Raw genomic sequence first — 16,572 nt, 5'->3', positions numbered from 1 at the left:
TTAGGGTGGTATTTACGTGACTTTAACATGTAAGTCTAGTCACCATAGATTTCCTTTACAATTAGCAGAGAGAAAAAAAAAATCAGTGCAAGAGAGGGACCAGTAGGTTGGCAAGACTGAAGAAAAAAAAAAAAAAAAAAAAAAGAACTTTGATACAACTGAGTGTTGACGCAGTAGAGAAAGTCCAGTGGGGGAGCACTAAAGCACTAAGAAAGTTGCAAGTTGCTTAAGCAGTTGGAGGTACTGGGAGATATACAAGGAGAGACTGAAGGAACCGGGTTTAGTCTGGAAAAAAAAAAAAAAAAAAAAAAAAAGAGAGAGAGAGAGAGAAGGTTAAGGGGGAACAGGTTCCCAGTCACTGAATTCAATGAGTTAAAGGTGAGCTGTAGAGAACGTGGCACTGGAGTCCTCTCAAAGGTGCGCAGCAAAAGGACAAGAGACAATGGTCACAAATCGTCACACTTAAAACGCTGATCAGACAAAAGGAGAACAATAATCAAAGTGAGGATAGTTCAGCACTGAAAAAGGTGCATGGAGAGGCTGTAAACTGTCCATCCTTGGACATTTCCAAAACTCAACTGCACAGGCCCTGATCAATCTGATTTAGCTTGGAAGTGAGCCCAGCTTTGAGCCAAGGCTTAGACTAGCGACTTCCAGAGGGCCCTGCTAGTCTAAATTTTTCTGTGATTCTGTGAGAAAGGTCCCTTCACCGGGTGATTCATCATGTCTTAAAATAGGTGTCTAAAATAAATTAGATGAATCACCATCTGGTGGTGCCTGTGTTTCACTGAACTTCACTGCATATATTCTCCACTGAATACAAAGGCAACCTAAGCTGACCGGCTATGATTACACATCTTAAAGAGATATGTCTGTAATGTGAAAGAGATAAGGCTCATCATTAGTGATTTGTGCCCCCAAAAGATAAAGTTCTTGTCTTATTTCTATTTTACCATTTTAAGGTGGGAACAACGTTCTTAATAGTCAGCCTCTTAATTTTGGATGAAGGTGTAGGAGACCTTTGCATAACACATAAAAAATTAAAAATGAGAGTAACTTAGAATTTGACCTACACAGTTCAATATTTTGTTGCAGTAAGAACTCCATAATGCAATGGCTACAGTTTTACAATCAGTTATACGGATTATAATCTATGTAGTAGCTTTGTCTTGAAATACAGCTGACTAATTAGAAGCTGATAGCATTTTTTTCCTTAGCATGAGGATATTTCTAGTTTGATAGCTTTATGTTAAGACCATAACGGGTAAAGGAGAAATGGGTTTAATGTTCAAGTCATCTAGAAAAAAAATACATTTTTCTTATTTTATGTACTGTAAATTATTTAAGAACTTCAGAGATGTTTGAAAATTTATTTGACAAAAAAAAAAATGACATGAACATGTACAAACACAGTTGAAGTTCTAGACGTAATTTTTCCTTAGAAACAGTCTTCAGCTAGAACACATTTCCTCTGAACTTGGAGGGAAAGAAAAAATGTAAATAATAAAGAAAAATTAAGTCTTCTTTCAGACCAATCAATTATTCCAATTATTATACCAATTATTTTCAAAACAATTTTATCATCAGAACAATTTCATTGCCTTTCATCTGAAAAGTTGAAATTTAACGGTAAGTATTATACTAATTAAAAGAGTCAAATTAAGTTTGCTGTTATTTTTCCTCTTCTCTTTTTAACAGTATTTTAATCTCTTGCCCTGCAACAAGATTGTATTAGGGACCTGGACACCACCCATGTGAATTCAATCACGAAACATAAAACAGGCAGTATTTATTTATACTGTTAAGTGTTTTGTTACAAAGGAAAGGGAAGGTCAGAGAGCATATCGTGGGATATACACATTGATTGAAAAGCAAAGTTAATAAATATTAACTTTTGCTTGTCATTTCTTCAGTTTTCCTTCAATAGGGTTTTTACTTTTGATAGACAAACTTGAAACACCTCAGCGTTTATATGCAGCAGTTTGAAATGATAAAGCTTCCAAACAACATTGAAACCTTTGAAAAGCACTTACATGTTGAAAATGTAACTTAGACACTCAACTCCCAACAGCAAGTGTAGAAACCCAGCCTTATTGCTTTTCATGGTTAAGAGGCCATAGCAACCTACATCTTTCACTAGGAAACTTCCCCAGACACCTTCAGTCTATAGTAACATTTACAGCACTGTCAAGCATTCACATCTAGAGTTCCATTTTCTGGATAACTTGAAGACAGTTGCGAGACTACTTTAACTCACACCTTCATCAAGGGATTCCATTAGCAGAAACGGCAAGCAGTAGAAGGGCCGAACTTCCCTGTTAGCCATGCCCTTCCTTTGTAAAGGCAACAGAAACCAGGATGAGCATATCATGCCCTAGTTTTCCAAAGACAACAGGAAGATAAGTCTCTTTAGCCAGCCCATAAAGTGAGTCAGATGTGAAAGCTGTATTTTTCTGAGTAGGCTTCCTTGTACTGACCCTGAACCCATACCCCAAAAAAGCTTTTTTGAGCTGAGATCTTCAACTGAGATAAACATCAATACATAAGTAAGAGTTAATTTTCCCCTCTTTAATATTGAAAACTTACCAGAGGCAGTAAGAAGTCATGCTCTGTGACAGTGAAGGTAAACATTTCCTCAGAACAAAGTATACAGATAAACAAATATTTGTGGTCTTGGAAAAAAGCAAAACACATCTAATTAATTAATTTATTTTTTTAATACCCAAAGCAACATTCCATTCCAATAGACAACTAATTCCTCTACACCTTTTGACTTTTACAGGACTGTAATATGCTGAGATTCAGAGTATACAATGGAAAAGAAGAGGACAACAAATACAGCTAGACATTTTGCAGTAACCACATGCAGTGAAAAATAGTGGATTTTTAGATGGATGCTTTGTAAGATACCTCCATGATCACTGTAACAACTAGGATACTGTATCGGTGGTATATAAACAGGATATAAACAGTTTATAGGGAGAGCAGTTATCAGACCAACCAATAAAGACAGAAAATGGCACAGCTTTCACATACTCATTTTTGTGTTCTGAAGGTTTTTCTGCTGGAGTAGAAGTACTTTATAGTGTACAGAAATGCAAAATAAATGTTAACATATATAGTACAGAATTAATTCTCAAAAGACACTAATGTACTTTTGATGCATGGCACATCTGTAGCCATGTACAGACCCATTACTAGTCAGTTATATAGATGCACGAACACACGTTTATATTGTACCACAAGATTTTAATTCCAGGTATTTGAGAACCCAGGAGGCACAGTAAGAACTCCTATTAAGGAAAAGGAGTTTTAACACACATGGTAGTTCTATATTTAACTATGACTTTCTTTTAAAATCTATAGATACAAACCTTTCAATGTGTACTTTGCAACAAAATTCTCAAGAAAACAATATTCTTGAATTTACTAAAGCAAGTCTACATATTATAGCTGTCAACCAATAAACACATAGGGACACTTCATAGGTTCAAACATTCATTAGAAATGTTCCATTTTCAGTCATATCTTTCCCATTACCTTCTCAAAGGTTTCAACTCATATATTCCCCAGCAATGGGTGGGCTTACATGCCCCAGCTTAAAATTGATTCTGAATTTTTACTCCAAACATAAAGAACTCCACTCCACATAGCATAACAAAAGCATAAATTACAACAGTGCACCCTTCATTTCAGATCTACCACAGCAAAATAAGATATTTATTTGAGAAAATGCACTCCCATGAATGCTTATGGGGAAGCAGCTAAATCCTAGTTAATAGCAACCCTATGCATGCATGTGTGTATTTTGCCACATATGGTGGAAATTCGGGTCAGAATTAACGATTAAGGCAGCAGAGTTAAGAGAGCCAAATTTGAAACCTGTTCACAAGTGGGTTTTACATTCAAACAGGTAACTGCAGCAAGGTTCTGCAAGATGTGTCCAGCTTTGTCCAGCACTCCTCTTTTCCAAACAACTTACTGCAGGACACAAAAGAACATAATTCGCTCCCTATCCAACAGGCTGCCAGCGCTTCTGAATTAGCTATTAACCTTATTAAAAAAGTAAGAAGTTAAATGGACTTCAGTTTTGCCAGAACAAACCCAGAGGGAAATTGAAGGTATTTATAATGGAAAGTTTGAAGGACATTTTGAAAGAACCATAACAACCCTTATGGGGTAAAGACCTGAAAGTTTATACAGAACATTATCCTCACTGTAAAACATTCTAGGTTAATTTTAAAAGAAAACCCATAAAATAACATTATTTTCTACTGAATAATTAATGTCATCAAAGAAGGTCTATAGAACTGTATTGGTTACTTGTCTAATAAATTCAGCATAACTTTTTCCTAAAGGAAATGTCATCTTTCCTATACATACTAAAAAGTTCCCTTCTCCACGTTCCAGAGGAGATTCTCCCAAAGCCATTTTCCCTTTCATTAATTGGATATCCAGCATCCAGCTGTTTGGTACATCCCACAGAGGAGAGGAAGTTCCCTGGCCACAAAGAACGACCCAAAATTAGAGCATAACCATGGAACACTGCAGTTGGAGAGAACGTTCAAAAAGGTCAATAGCAACTAAGGACAAGCAGATTCTATAGAAGTCTATGACAAAACCACCAAAAATAAGATTTTACAGTTGACTGCTCTTTCACCCTTGGAACATTTAACATTTCAGCTATGCAAATATGAAAACTTTATTCTTTTACAATTAACAATGACCAAGACACACGTTTATTCTCAGTAAGCACCAGTCTCTGCTCCAGAGGAGTTCTGTTGGCTAATTGTAAAATAGGAAATTACTCAGTATGAACAAAAAGATTTAAGAGTCTGGGCTTTATTTTAGAGCATTTAGACTTCTATATTGACACATACCCAATACTGTCAGATCTTATTTTTCTTTTGAGCAAGGAACTATGAAATATTGTTTCGTATGTGAGAATGTGCATAACACATCTGGTTTTAAAAGAAGTTTGCCCATGCTTTTCCTATAACAAGGCCAAATCAAAAACTACAGGGGAAGGCTCTTAGAATTTTGAATGAGTTGTAGTCTTGTGAATATCCTCAAGCATGTTCAGTCAGATTTAATCCTGTATTCTGGGAAAATATTTTTTCCTGTATTTTTTCTAGTACTTTGTGTTGACAGCTCTTGTGCTTTATTATATTCTCTGTCTTACCCTGAAATGCCATCCTATTTTGCATGACTGAAGTTTTGAAAGCTCTAATTGATTCATTGTAACTACAGTTAAAATCATCACGTATTATGTTATGTTATGAGAAGTCCCCGTTTCCCTCAAATAGAAGGGGGGAAAAAAAGCCATAATTATGAAAGAGAAAGAGAAGAGGCTTATATAAAATTTCCTTTTGCCTGGCTTAGCTATCCAAAACTTTTTCCACTGTAATCTCACAGATGAATAGAAAACCCACTTTAGGGCTTCCTTACAACTTCTAGTGGTTAAACGTTAGCAAGATCCCAGTACTTGCTCTCTAAATGGGGCAATTTTGCGCTATAACAAAGTCATCATCATTTCACTTCAGCAAATTTTACTAGTCCTGATTGTGGGGGTGTGTGTGTGGGGGGGGGGGGGGGGGAGAAAAAAAAAGTCCAACATTTGTTTTCTCAAGGTTTGGAACAGTAAAATGATGAAAAGTTCGTTTAACAGACATTAAAAATAGATAACAATACTCAGCAATAGTTAAGTAAATAAAACTGCCATTTATCAAAAAACACACAGACAGAAAGACAACCTGCAATTCAGGCAAGCATTTCAGAATATAAAAAATTACTCTGAGTCAAAAAAAAAAAAAAAAAAAAAAAAAAGAGAGAAAAAGTACCACCAGATTTTCAAAACCCAGGTCAAAACCAATCTTTTCAATCTGTATGAAGTCCAAAGGCATATTGACATCTCAGTTCATGAATGCAGCTTTTAAGCACCACTGACACATAAATAATAAACCACTGGATGCATACAGAAAGCAAAGGCTCAAGAGTAAAATGAAGAGACTGAGCCATTCAGCAAAAGCTTTGGTGATTTTCAGACCCAGGCCCTAACCCTCCACCCAAACTTTGCAGAAACTACTCCAGCATTTTGGCCTGTGTTCAGATATGTAAAAGAGCATGATGCTGCAGCACAGAATCCCAGAGTAACAGGGATAAAAGCTCTAGACTTCTGTTTTTATAAAGTCACTCTTAAAAACTTACAAAATAGAAATTTATGTACTTTCTAACAGTAAAACAAGTCAGATTACCACAAGCTATGAATTCTCTAACAGAAGCCAGCACCTGACAAAGCTCCTTTTCATAGTAACAGACACAGCGGAATCGAAAACCCTGAAGACAGGTTGTAGCACTGGTATATGTAAAATGGTATGAATTCCATAAGCTATATGAAATAGTTCTGAAATGTTTATAAGCAAGCTTTAATAGGAACAGGATGTGTACAGTTGAACAGTGTAATATTTCATTAGATATTCCTCTTTTTTTTCCCCCAAGACAATTGGCGAGGATTACAGCATGTTTCAGCTGCTTCCACCCTTCCTACATTTTAACAGTGTTTTCTGCAATATACATGTGCTGCATCAAATATTTTAAAACAAGCACGCAGGGTCTGATTCAAAGTCCGCTGAAGAAGTCAGTAAGAGTTGTCCACTAAATTCAGTGGGCTTGTAGAAACATTATTGACAATCAACATTTTGATAAATTTACACCATTTCCACTTTGCTTCTCACAAAAAGCAGTTTGATTTAGCCTTCCAAATGAGTTTTGTTTGTTGATTTGTTTAAGATACCAACACAGACTCAGCACCAACCAGAGTTAAATAAAAGAAATGAAAAAAGAAATTCACTTCCATTTTGCTTTGGATGTTGCACCTCTTGAGTCTGAGGAGGCAAAAAAAGCCAGTTACTATGAGAGAGTTTGCTAACACCAAGTCAGTTTCGACAGCAATAAGCAAGATGAATTTCCTTCATTTCACAGTTAAAAATGGAAGATAATAAATTTGGAAACCAGTTGTAATCTGAGCAATCCTTCCAGTTTCCAGCAATTAAAATGGATATTATGCTACACTGACATGCTTCCAACTAGGATATAAATGCTTTTTTGTCCATATAGGGCTACTTTCTGTGGTGACATAAAACTCAACACAAGAGGGAAGTTCCAAACATGGGCTTGGTCCTATTGCAGACTTTGATAAGGGTTCACTAAGGCAAGTTAATTCTTAAAACAGAAAGGAAGCCAATAATTGATCTAAGACTTAAACAAATAAGCAAATGCATCCTTCCCCCTAAATAAATAAATAAGTCACTGCACCCACCCACCCACATATATCCATTGAATCTGTAATTGCCAACCCTGATCATCTGCACCTTCTGTCAAGAAGCAAGGTGCTATGCCTCTGCCAACATGAAGATAAAAGGGAGAGGGAAAGCAATGGTTAAAGCTTGGGGGAGAAAAGAAGACAGCAGTGAATCTCCCATCCCCCTTTTAGAAATAGGATTCTGGAGACAGAAGTTTCAGTGGGGTGTTGTGGTAGATCTATAAGGAAATAGTGCAAATGAATGCCCCAACAAACCAGGCAATCCCAAGCACTCGCAACTAATCAATTTTGTTCCCAATGCAAGAGTGATGTGATAGGACAAAACAAAAGGAAGAAATATTTTAGTAAAGGTTTAGTTTTTAAGGAAGGAATATCTTCAGGAACTCATTGCCATGTAATAGCACCAAAGGCAGCAATTATGTCTTTAATCCGTCTTTTCCTCCCTCCCTCTCCCACCAATGCAAACCAACTCAAGAAACTTATTTCCCATGCAGTTGCACTGAGGTCATCATGAGTTTAGTGTCAATCAAAATTGCTAAATGTGAACAATGAGAATATTTACTCAAACCAGGCAGGAGCAATCTTTCCACTCTGGAGTAGAGATCAATCCTTTGCTGACAGGTGTCAGGAACTGCCCCCATCATCCTGTTTACCCACAGAGGAATTTCTCGACTGTTCTTTGGGAGCATCTGAGACTTCTCAAGACTGCAGTTCTATCAGCTGTCCAACACCAACTCTTTTGTCCCTGAGGAGTCAAGGCTCCCTGTCTCAACTACAACTTTTTGGGGAGCCAACTGCTCTCAGCAGCACACAAGGGCACTGCTGTGGCACTGACAGGAATGGCAGTGCTGTTTGTGGATTCCCCAGGTGACTTCTCATAGTACCCAGTTCTGGCTTGAAAGCTTCCCGCTGCACGGTTTTCCCTGCTTAGCAGGATAAAGCTGATGGGGGAGCAGTATGACTGCAGCAGAATACATAACAGTAACGTGTCAGACTATCTAATAAGTTAAAAAAAGAATAGCCTAACTTTATGCTCAACACCTCTCTCTCTGGCTGTTCTTGGCACACTATTTTTATATGTATTAGAATAAAAAAAGTTTACAATGTGTTCACTATGCTAAGAGCCAAAGTGAGGCCATCCTTAAAATATGTTCAGTTTCCTACTCCCAACCAACTGCTCCTAGATTAATCTCTGCAACTAGAATCTTCGGATGGAGCTTTAATTTTTCATAGATTTTTTGTTTTAGTCAATTAGAATTATAGAGGAGCAAATGCAAAGGCTGACCTATAATTAAAGCAAACAAACACCCCCCCCCCCACACACACACACAAAAGCAGAACAACCTCTGAAGAGATGTTGTATTATACCTAGAAGAAGTTAGGGACTGGAGGACTGCATATATTTCTCAGAACGAGTCTAAGGTGCTGATCATGAATTAAGAGAAAGAACACCTCAGATCTGAAAAGGATGGTAAAACACACAAGAAAGACTACAGCAAAGAGAGAATAACATCAAACTGATTTTGACAAGATGTACTCTGTACTCTTAATTTGTCTGAATGTTCTTTAATTGCTTTTGCTTTTCTAAAGTATCCTGCTTGAACAACACTGCTGTGAGGAAGTCGTAAAGCTTTGGTACCATCAAGACCATGTTCCACAATTATTTTTATGGCATATCAGTTTGTCCAAGTAATCTAGCTAAGTGAAATGCTACTACATGCTGCTATACTTTATAACATGACTGGAAAACTCTAGATAGAACCAAAATTTTCTGACAGATTGTCAGCAATATCAGATTCTTGTTCATCATTGCACAATAAATGTACAGACTTGACTGTTTTCTTATTGTAAAAAAAATAGCCCATAAAAACCAGTAAGAGTACAGGAAGTGCATTTCAATGTGACTACAATACTTCTGTTGGGTAAATTAAGTCACAGCTTTTGGCCATAACATGACCCAAAGTATGTTGTAATGGTCCACAAATTAAGTGCCTTCTATATGTTATGACTTAGGTATGTACTGCGAAACTTGGCTTCATCATACTTCAAAATATCAGAAGAGAAACATTTATGTCTTCTGACAGAATGCTTTATTAAAAATAATGATGTTTCAAGAACTTACAATATTTGCAGGAAAGACCATTTCAGCAGGGAAATACATCTTTGCAGCATTTATAGTTTTACAGTGAGGGAAGCTACTTTTTTTTTTTTTTTTTTTTTTTTTTTTTACAAAAAAAAAAAAAAGCACAACAAAACTTACCAGCCTACACAAATATGTTCTGGTCCTCTCTTCCTACAATATAAGAATCCCCCTTCTGCACACACATGCACACAGAGCTAGACAAGTTCTCACACACACATCCTTTGACACAAACACTCTTGCCTCTGCATGCTTGCACACAAACACTGTGCTCACATGTTAAGCTTCTCACACGTAATCAATCCTCTGAGCTCTGGCACTCTCTCTCACAAACACAGACGTGCTTCATACCTTCTCCTGCATTAGAAAACCATGTGAACCATCTGTCACTATTTAATCTCCCACCCCAAGCCAGCCAAATATGCCCCATCTCAGCCCCAGGCACCCCAATCAGCCTTTCTAGCAATACACTCCTCACAAGCAGACCATTCTTTCAGCTACTCCCTACCTAACATTAACCAGTTTTCCACTCTCTTTCCCTTTCACCGCCACATGCCGTGTAGAAGAAGGAGCTATACCACTGCCCTTGCCAGCAGTCAGGTCTTGATCAATCCAGTGCTGTGCACAGCAGAGCAGGGACCAAAAGATGCTTTGTAGCGTGCAACATGCCAAAAGCTAGCCACTGAGATCAGTAGGCACCACAGGTTTCCCTCTCAGTAAATAAGTTCACCCTATTCTTTAACTGGATGCTTGGGTAAGTGAGCAGAAAGAAAGAATCTATAAAAAAATAAAAATTTAGTAATCACACGAGGAACAGAAAAGACCTAAACCTCAAAACTTCAACTGAATATACTTTCATTTCATAGATAAAAAAAGGAAGAAAGGACAATTTTAACATTTGGGGCAAGCACTTCAAAATGCAGCCTAAGGAGAGAATAATGTAAGAAAGGCCTAAAAGCTCTGGATCAAGTACGTAAAAGACAGGCCATCCAAAACACTGAATTAAGGAGAAAGACCTCTGTGTTGATAGGGCCCTCAAAAGTCCAGCCGAAGGCAGCGTGCTGGATGTTGGAGGAATGGGATCAAAAGCCAGGCTTAAGTACTTTGTGCATTTCAGGGAAAGCTCTAGTACAGCCCCCCCAACCAGTGCAGAAGGTTGCTATTACTCACAAAGATGTTTATGAAAGACCTCTCCAGCTTAAATGTCACTTTAAACGGCTTCTCTTTCTCTCCCCAGATGCAGAACAGAAGTTCACATCTGCACTTTGTACCGGAGATACTGCTCATCATACTGGTGGTGATACTGCCACACGGGAGCTTACGCTAGTCCTGAAGAACTGGTGCAAATTCATACCTGGGGACAGAAGCATAAACAGAGACACAAACCTCAGCATCTCAAATACTGAGAAGTCTCCAAACTCAGGACTAAGCCGTGGGGTTTCTGCTTAGCACAGGGTGGAACAAACTGCACAGTTTAAGAGGGGCCTGCATCCATCCAGAACCTTGTTTTACTTAAACATTCACATTATTGCCAGGGTTTGTTTGTTTTCACCTTGCAAACTCTTTGAAGAAAGAACTGTTATGAGACCTGTATCGGTACAGCACTTGGCATGATGGCATCTACCAAGGCTGTGACTTACAGCAAAGGGTGTGGGGTCCCAAGAAGATGGGGGAAAGGAATCCACTTTCCACTTTTAGGAGATGGTGCCAAAGTTGGGAATCTCTTCAGGCAAACACATTTTACACAAAAGAAAAACTACCCACAGGGGAAGTTGTCATTCAACAGCCTATGAACCATACTTTTCCAGCAGGACTAGCAAGCCACCCTTACACATTTCTGCAAAACAAGTTTTGTGGCAAGACAAAACTGAAGAAGTGTACAAGATGACCTCTGTATATCAGACGTTGTTGAAAGCAAAGCCCCTAGAAATGACCACCTGTCTTCAATACATATTGCAAGAGGTATGAGTACACATATGCAGTGATATGAGCAGACTCCAGGACAGAAAACAGAAACGTGTCTGCTCTGTGACATCCTGACCTCAGTAAAATTGGGGATCATATTTTTTCCACGACATCACATTTCCTTTATAATTCACACCAGGCAGCACATCTCACCTAACTGTTAGTTTCTACTAGGGCACAGACACCACATGGAGAAAACCTGTGCAAGTAAGAAGGACTATTAAAACTCTCAGTGAAATAAATGCCATGAGGACTGTAAGCAACAGATGAAAGAAGCATTATTCCATAGTGTTGGAACACCAGAAAAGCTGGACCTCCTACCAACCACTTGGACATCCAGTGAAGTTGCCAAGAAATGGCAAGTAACATTTCTCAGGAGAGACTGTATTTTGTCTCTTCTTAGGATACAAGAAAAACCTAAATAACATAAGTTGAGAAGCATCTAATCTTCTCTTTTCCAATGCTGTCCTGACAATGTCCTGACAACAACTGCAGGCAGAATCTACCTCTTCAAAATCTACTTACACCTGAAACCATGAAAGGAACAAAAACCCTTAAGAGACCATCTTGTCTCTTAAGGGAACTACCATTAGCGATGGTGCTTCTTCAGCAGATAGTTCCAGTACACACAACAGAAGGCATGCCTCACATGTCCATATTAATAATAATAATAATAATAATAATAAAACACCACATCTCCCTTTCTCTCATCTCATGGTGATCCAGAGGACTTTCCACAGAGGAAGGGGTTGTTTATACTAACTGTCTGTCACTTAGGCAAGAAGTAAGAGAAGTCAGTAGCCATGATATAAAACATCTGTTTAAGCTACCATAAAATAAATGATCCAGTACTGGAAGCAAAAAAAAAAAAAAACAAAAAAAAAACAAACAAAAAAAAAAAAACACGACTGACTTCCAGAATAACACGAAGATGAAACTGCCAAAATAGAAAACATGCCTGTTTGCAACTGCTGCTAAAGAAAGAAGCCCACTCACAATAAGGATAATCCAGTAATTTGCCTTCTGCAGGGAAAGGACTCTCACAACACATACAAGGTGTTTGAAATGTGAAATTTCCATGGAAAAACAGTGACAATATTCAAATGCTGTACAAGTTTACTACAAAATAAATAAATAAAATGTTCAACAAACAGTTATTAAGCAGTGTATTCAAAATGAATATTTTTTCACATAGCGTTGCTTAGAATCTCATGCCACAGCCAACTCAATCACCTTAACCAACACACCAAGAATATTCATAGTAGGCCCCTCACCACCTCATGCAAGGGTGAGACCCTTGGATGAATGGTGGATGAATGTTCATCCCAATCTTGTTTTCCCAAGCAGTATCAAACTGGTGCTCTAGTGCAGTTACGTAGAACCCAATTGTTCTGGCCAATGGAATACCTCTAACTTTGATGGCTGTCACTAAGTAAGGATGTGACTTAACATCATGTACTATATTCTGTGCCATGTCAAAAAGAACAACAGTAATTTCAGAAGTAAAATTCTATTACTACATATGCTCCAATTCAAAGTATTGCACTTAACTCATGATTTGGAAAACAAGGCTGTATATCAATATATGATGAATTACCAACTTAAAATCAGTTCTTGTAGGCTAGCAGAAATCACAGAATCACAGAATTGTCTAGGTTGGAAGAGACCTCAAGATCATCAAGTCTAACCTCTGACCTAACACTAACAAGTCTTCCACTAAACCATATCACTAAGTTCAACATCTAAACATCTTTTAAAGACCTCCAGGGATGATGACTCCACCACTTCCCTGGGCAGCCCATTCCAATGCCCCACAACCCTCTCAGTAGAGAAGTTCTTCCTAATATCCAACCTAAATGTCCCCTGGCACAACTTTAGCCCGTTCCCCCTCATCCTGTCACCAGGCACGTGGGAGAATAGACCAACCCGCAACTCACTACAGCCTCCTTTTAGGTACCTATAAAAAGCAATAAGGTCGGCCCTGAGGCTCCTTTTCATCTTTATCATCTTCTTTAAGAAGAAAAAAACAAAGTAAGAAATAAAATTATTGCATATTTCTACAAACACCTACTACTCAAAGTATCTGTTCTGGTAGTTGGATGAGTTCTGTCCTGCAGTTAACCAATACCATCAGTCAAGCTGACAAATTCTGAAACAAGAGAAAGAAAGGCAAAAGCAGCCATTTCACAGAGAGAGCTAAGACTTAACAAGTGCAGCAAATCATAAACTATCTTATTACTATACGTATATAAACTCACTCCACTCTTGTAATCATTTCCAACATCCTTTCAGAACATCCTTCAACTCTTACTAAGCATCATCTGCTCCACCTGGATAATTCAATTGACTTTTTTGAGCAGGTGTTTCTCATTTTCTGCTACCTGACAGAAAAACTCCTGAGTTTAAGTTATTTTAAAATACAAATGTCCAAATGCAACACACCACTATGTGGATATGATAATTAGGTTTGCAGAATTAGATAAAGATGACATCACAAGTCATCTCTTCTTCCTTCTTCAGTTCCTAACCCTGCTTCTTACCAAGTCCCAAATCTGACAAGATGGTGGTCATTCATCTAGAAAGCAAATTGTGAGCAAATCGGGCTAGATTTAGAAAGAGGAGAAAAGACAAGAGAAAACAAGATGAGCAAAGATAGGTGTAATTATGACAACCTGTAGCCAGCACAAAAAGATATTTGGGTTTAGTTCAGCACTGCCTGGTTATCTTTGTACTCTTCAATGCTTAGCAAATTGTGAGAGAACATCTGCTGGTACCAATCTCACCCAGCTGATGAAACAGCTGAAGAAGTTAATAGCTTCTGACCTCAGCTGAGGGGCTGGTCACGGTAGCATAAGACTCACTACATCTGGTCATCATTTAAATAAAAGTAAGCAGAGACTTCTGAGACAAAATCTGACATGTAAATAAAAGAAACAAAAAGCTAATTACAAAAAAAAAAAAGAAAAAAAAAAAGAAAAGTGTAGGCATTTTGTTATATCAAACTACAAAAACATGCAAGGATTTAGTTTTAACTTCTGGAGTTTTACAAATGCCATGCTCCAGACTGAATCCATCTCTAATAACTCTCAGTACAACAGCTGCACAGTTGAACACCATTTCTAACAACACCAGCATAGCATTCACTTTTATGCAAGTATCTGAAGTAGATAAGAAGTTACTTAATGTCCCTTATTATTTTCTAATAAAATGTGAAAAGTTAAGAATACTGAAAGTTACTGAAAAGTAGAGCTGTGCCAGCAGTTTCCAGTGATGTCCTTAACATGATTTTTCCTCCAAGTGACATCCAAGTAGTTACAGAATTTATATATTCCAGCCCAGCACTCATTTAAAATGAAACTTTGTGTACCATGTGGTACTCCAGAGACATCTGAAGGATGGAAGAAATGGTTAAGAAAAATCACCACATTGTACTACTTTATCACAGCACTAATTTAGGTTTCCTAATTTAGGCATAAGCAATTGGAGAGAAGGAAAGCACAGCCAGTGTCCTGCCACAGAACGTGAAGAGTCATTTTAGAGACAAAAAAAATAAAAAGGGAGGATCCAAGATCAAACACCAGAAATATGGTGAAGGGTGCAATGAAGTCACAGCATTCCCTGTTTGGAAACTTTCCAGCATTTCCATACTCAATAAATCTGTCTAGAAACATATATTGTGTCTTTATTGTGAGGAAGCAATTTAAACTTGTGTTTCAAGAGTCATACTGAAACACACACACAAATTTTACCCACCACAACAACCAATAGATCTCCAAACAGAGATATTAGAAAAAAAAAAAAAAAAAACACCTCTATATTAAACGTGTGCTACTCCTAGAGTCTTATCTGTGTCCTCCTCAGTAGTACTTAACCAAGCCCCTTATCTGTGGTCAGTTCCCCTGCTTGATGCTAAAAAAAATACAGTAAATCATCACCATGTGGATTTGTTCTCCCTCCACTAGATTTACTGGGCAGCAGCAAGCAAACAAACAGCCCCAAACATCCTAAAACAGTACTCCCTCACTATCAACACAAGGTCTCTCTAAATACCCCAACGAGGTGCTTCAATTACTGAAGATGAATGATTTTTTTCTTTTCTTTCCTTTTTTTTTTTTTTTTTTTTAATGAGACTTTTCACAGCAGAATAAAGGATGAACATTTTGAGTTTATCTTAAAGAAGAGTACATTCAAGCAATAAAAGAAGAAATAATGATCAAACAAGATGTTCTGTATGCTTAATACAACTACTTTCAGAAATAAATAAATAAACTGACTTTTGCTTTTAGTAAAAAGAGACAGGTTATTAAAGTCAATGAAACAGAGTCACCCTCAAACACCAATATAGTGCAAAGGACCACCTTACCATACCAGGATGGGCCAAGATCTATGTCCCAGCTGAGTTTGTATAAACTAACTAGTACCATTCAGGCTGAGTTATGACATACCTACACAGACTTGAACAGTCTATGTGTGTGTTTGCAAACAGAGGCAATTGCAGCAAAGGTCACCAAAGGCCGTCTAAGATATTAGGTGGTTTGCCATGACTATGAACACAAAACATGGCAAAAGACTTTTTTCTGAGCTTTTTTGACTTAGAAGCTCTGAAGAAAAACATTCGAGCCCAATCCTGCTTCAGTGCGTTTGGCTTTAGATATTTTCCTCTCACCTACATGTCCTTTTCCATCCCACAGTTTGAACAGCAACGTTATCACAAAGCACAGATGCAGCTGAGTACCACAGAGACAGGCATTTTTGATGAAAATGGAAATAGTACCAGAAAACGGCACATAAGGGAGACGGTAGGAGCACAGAGACAGAACTTTCTTGCCTGTACTCCCTGCCTACTTTGCTGGCCCATCACAACACAGTCTGTCCCATTTGCTGCTTCCCTTCTGTCCCCTCCTGGTTGTCTGCTCAGGACTTCTTAGTATTTCTTCATGGCAAAGAAAAGTGCATACAAATGGCTTGCTGGATTACCAAAACAGAGAAGAGATTCATAAATAGAGGGAGACATAGAAGGAAGAGCTCAATGACTTGAAAGAAATACCACCACACAAAAACTGAAACAAGCCATTTTAAAGAAACCAGCCCTGTACGTGTGTGTCAGATTTACAAGACTGCAGGCTCCTTGGAGCAGGGACCACGC

The 16,572-nt window shown here is 37.9% G+C and overlaps 1 long non-coding RNA gene across 1 annotated transcript in view; it reads right to left on the bottom strand.

Moving 5' to 3' along the window:
- LOC309876265 overlaps positions 1-16,572 on the bottom strand; it is a 94,376-nt gene that overhangs the window by 65,414 nt on the left and 12,390 nt on the right. Inside the window, exon 2 of the long non-coding RNA XR_014317139.1 lies at positions 10,632-10,815. This is a non-coding gene — a long non-coding RNA (uncharacterized lncRNA). The remainder of the gene's footprint in view (positions 1-10,631; positions 10,816-16,572) is intronic.

The sequence above is a fragment of the Aythya marila genome, assembly GCF_965140915.1.
Source record: "Aythya marila genome assembly, chromosome: 3".
In the NCBI taxonomy this organism is placed as follows: domain Eukaryota; kingdom Metazoa; phylum Chordata; class Aves; order Anseriformes; family Anatidae; genus Aythya; species Aythya marila.
Note: the sequence above shows the minus strand (reverse complement) of the source record. Positions and strands in the feature narration are given on the sequence as shown.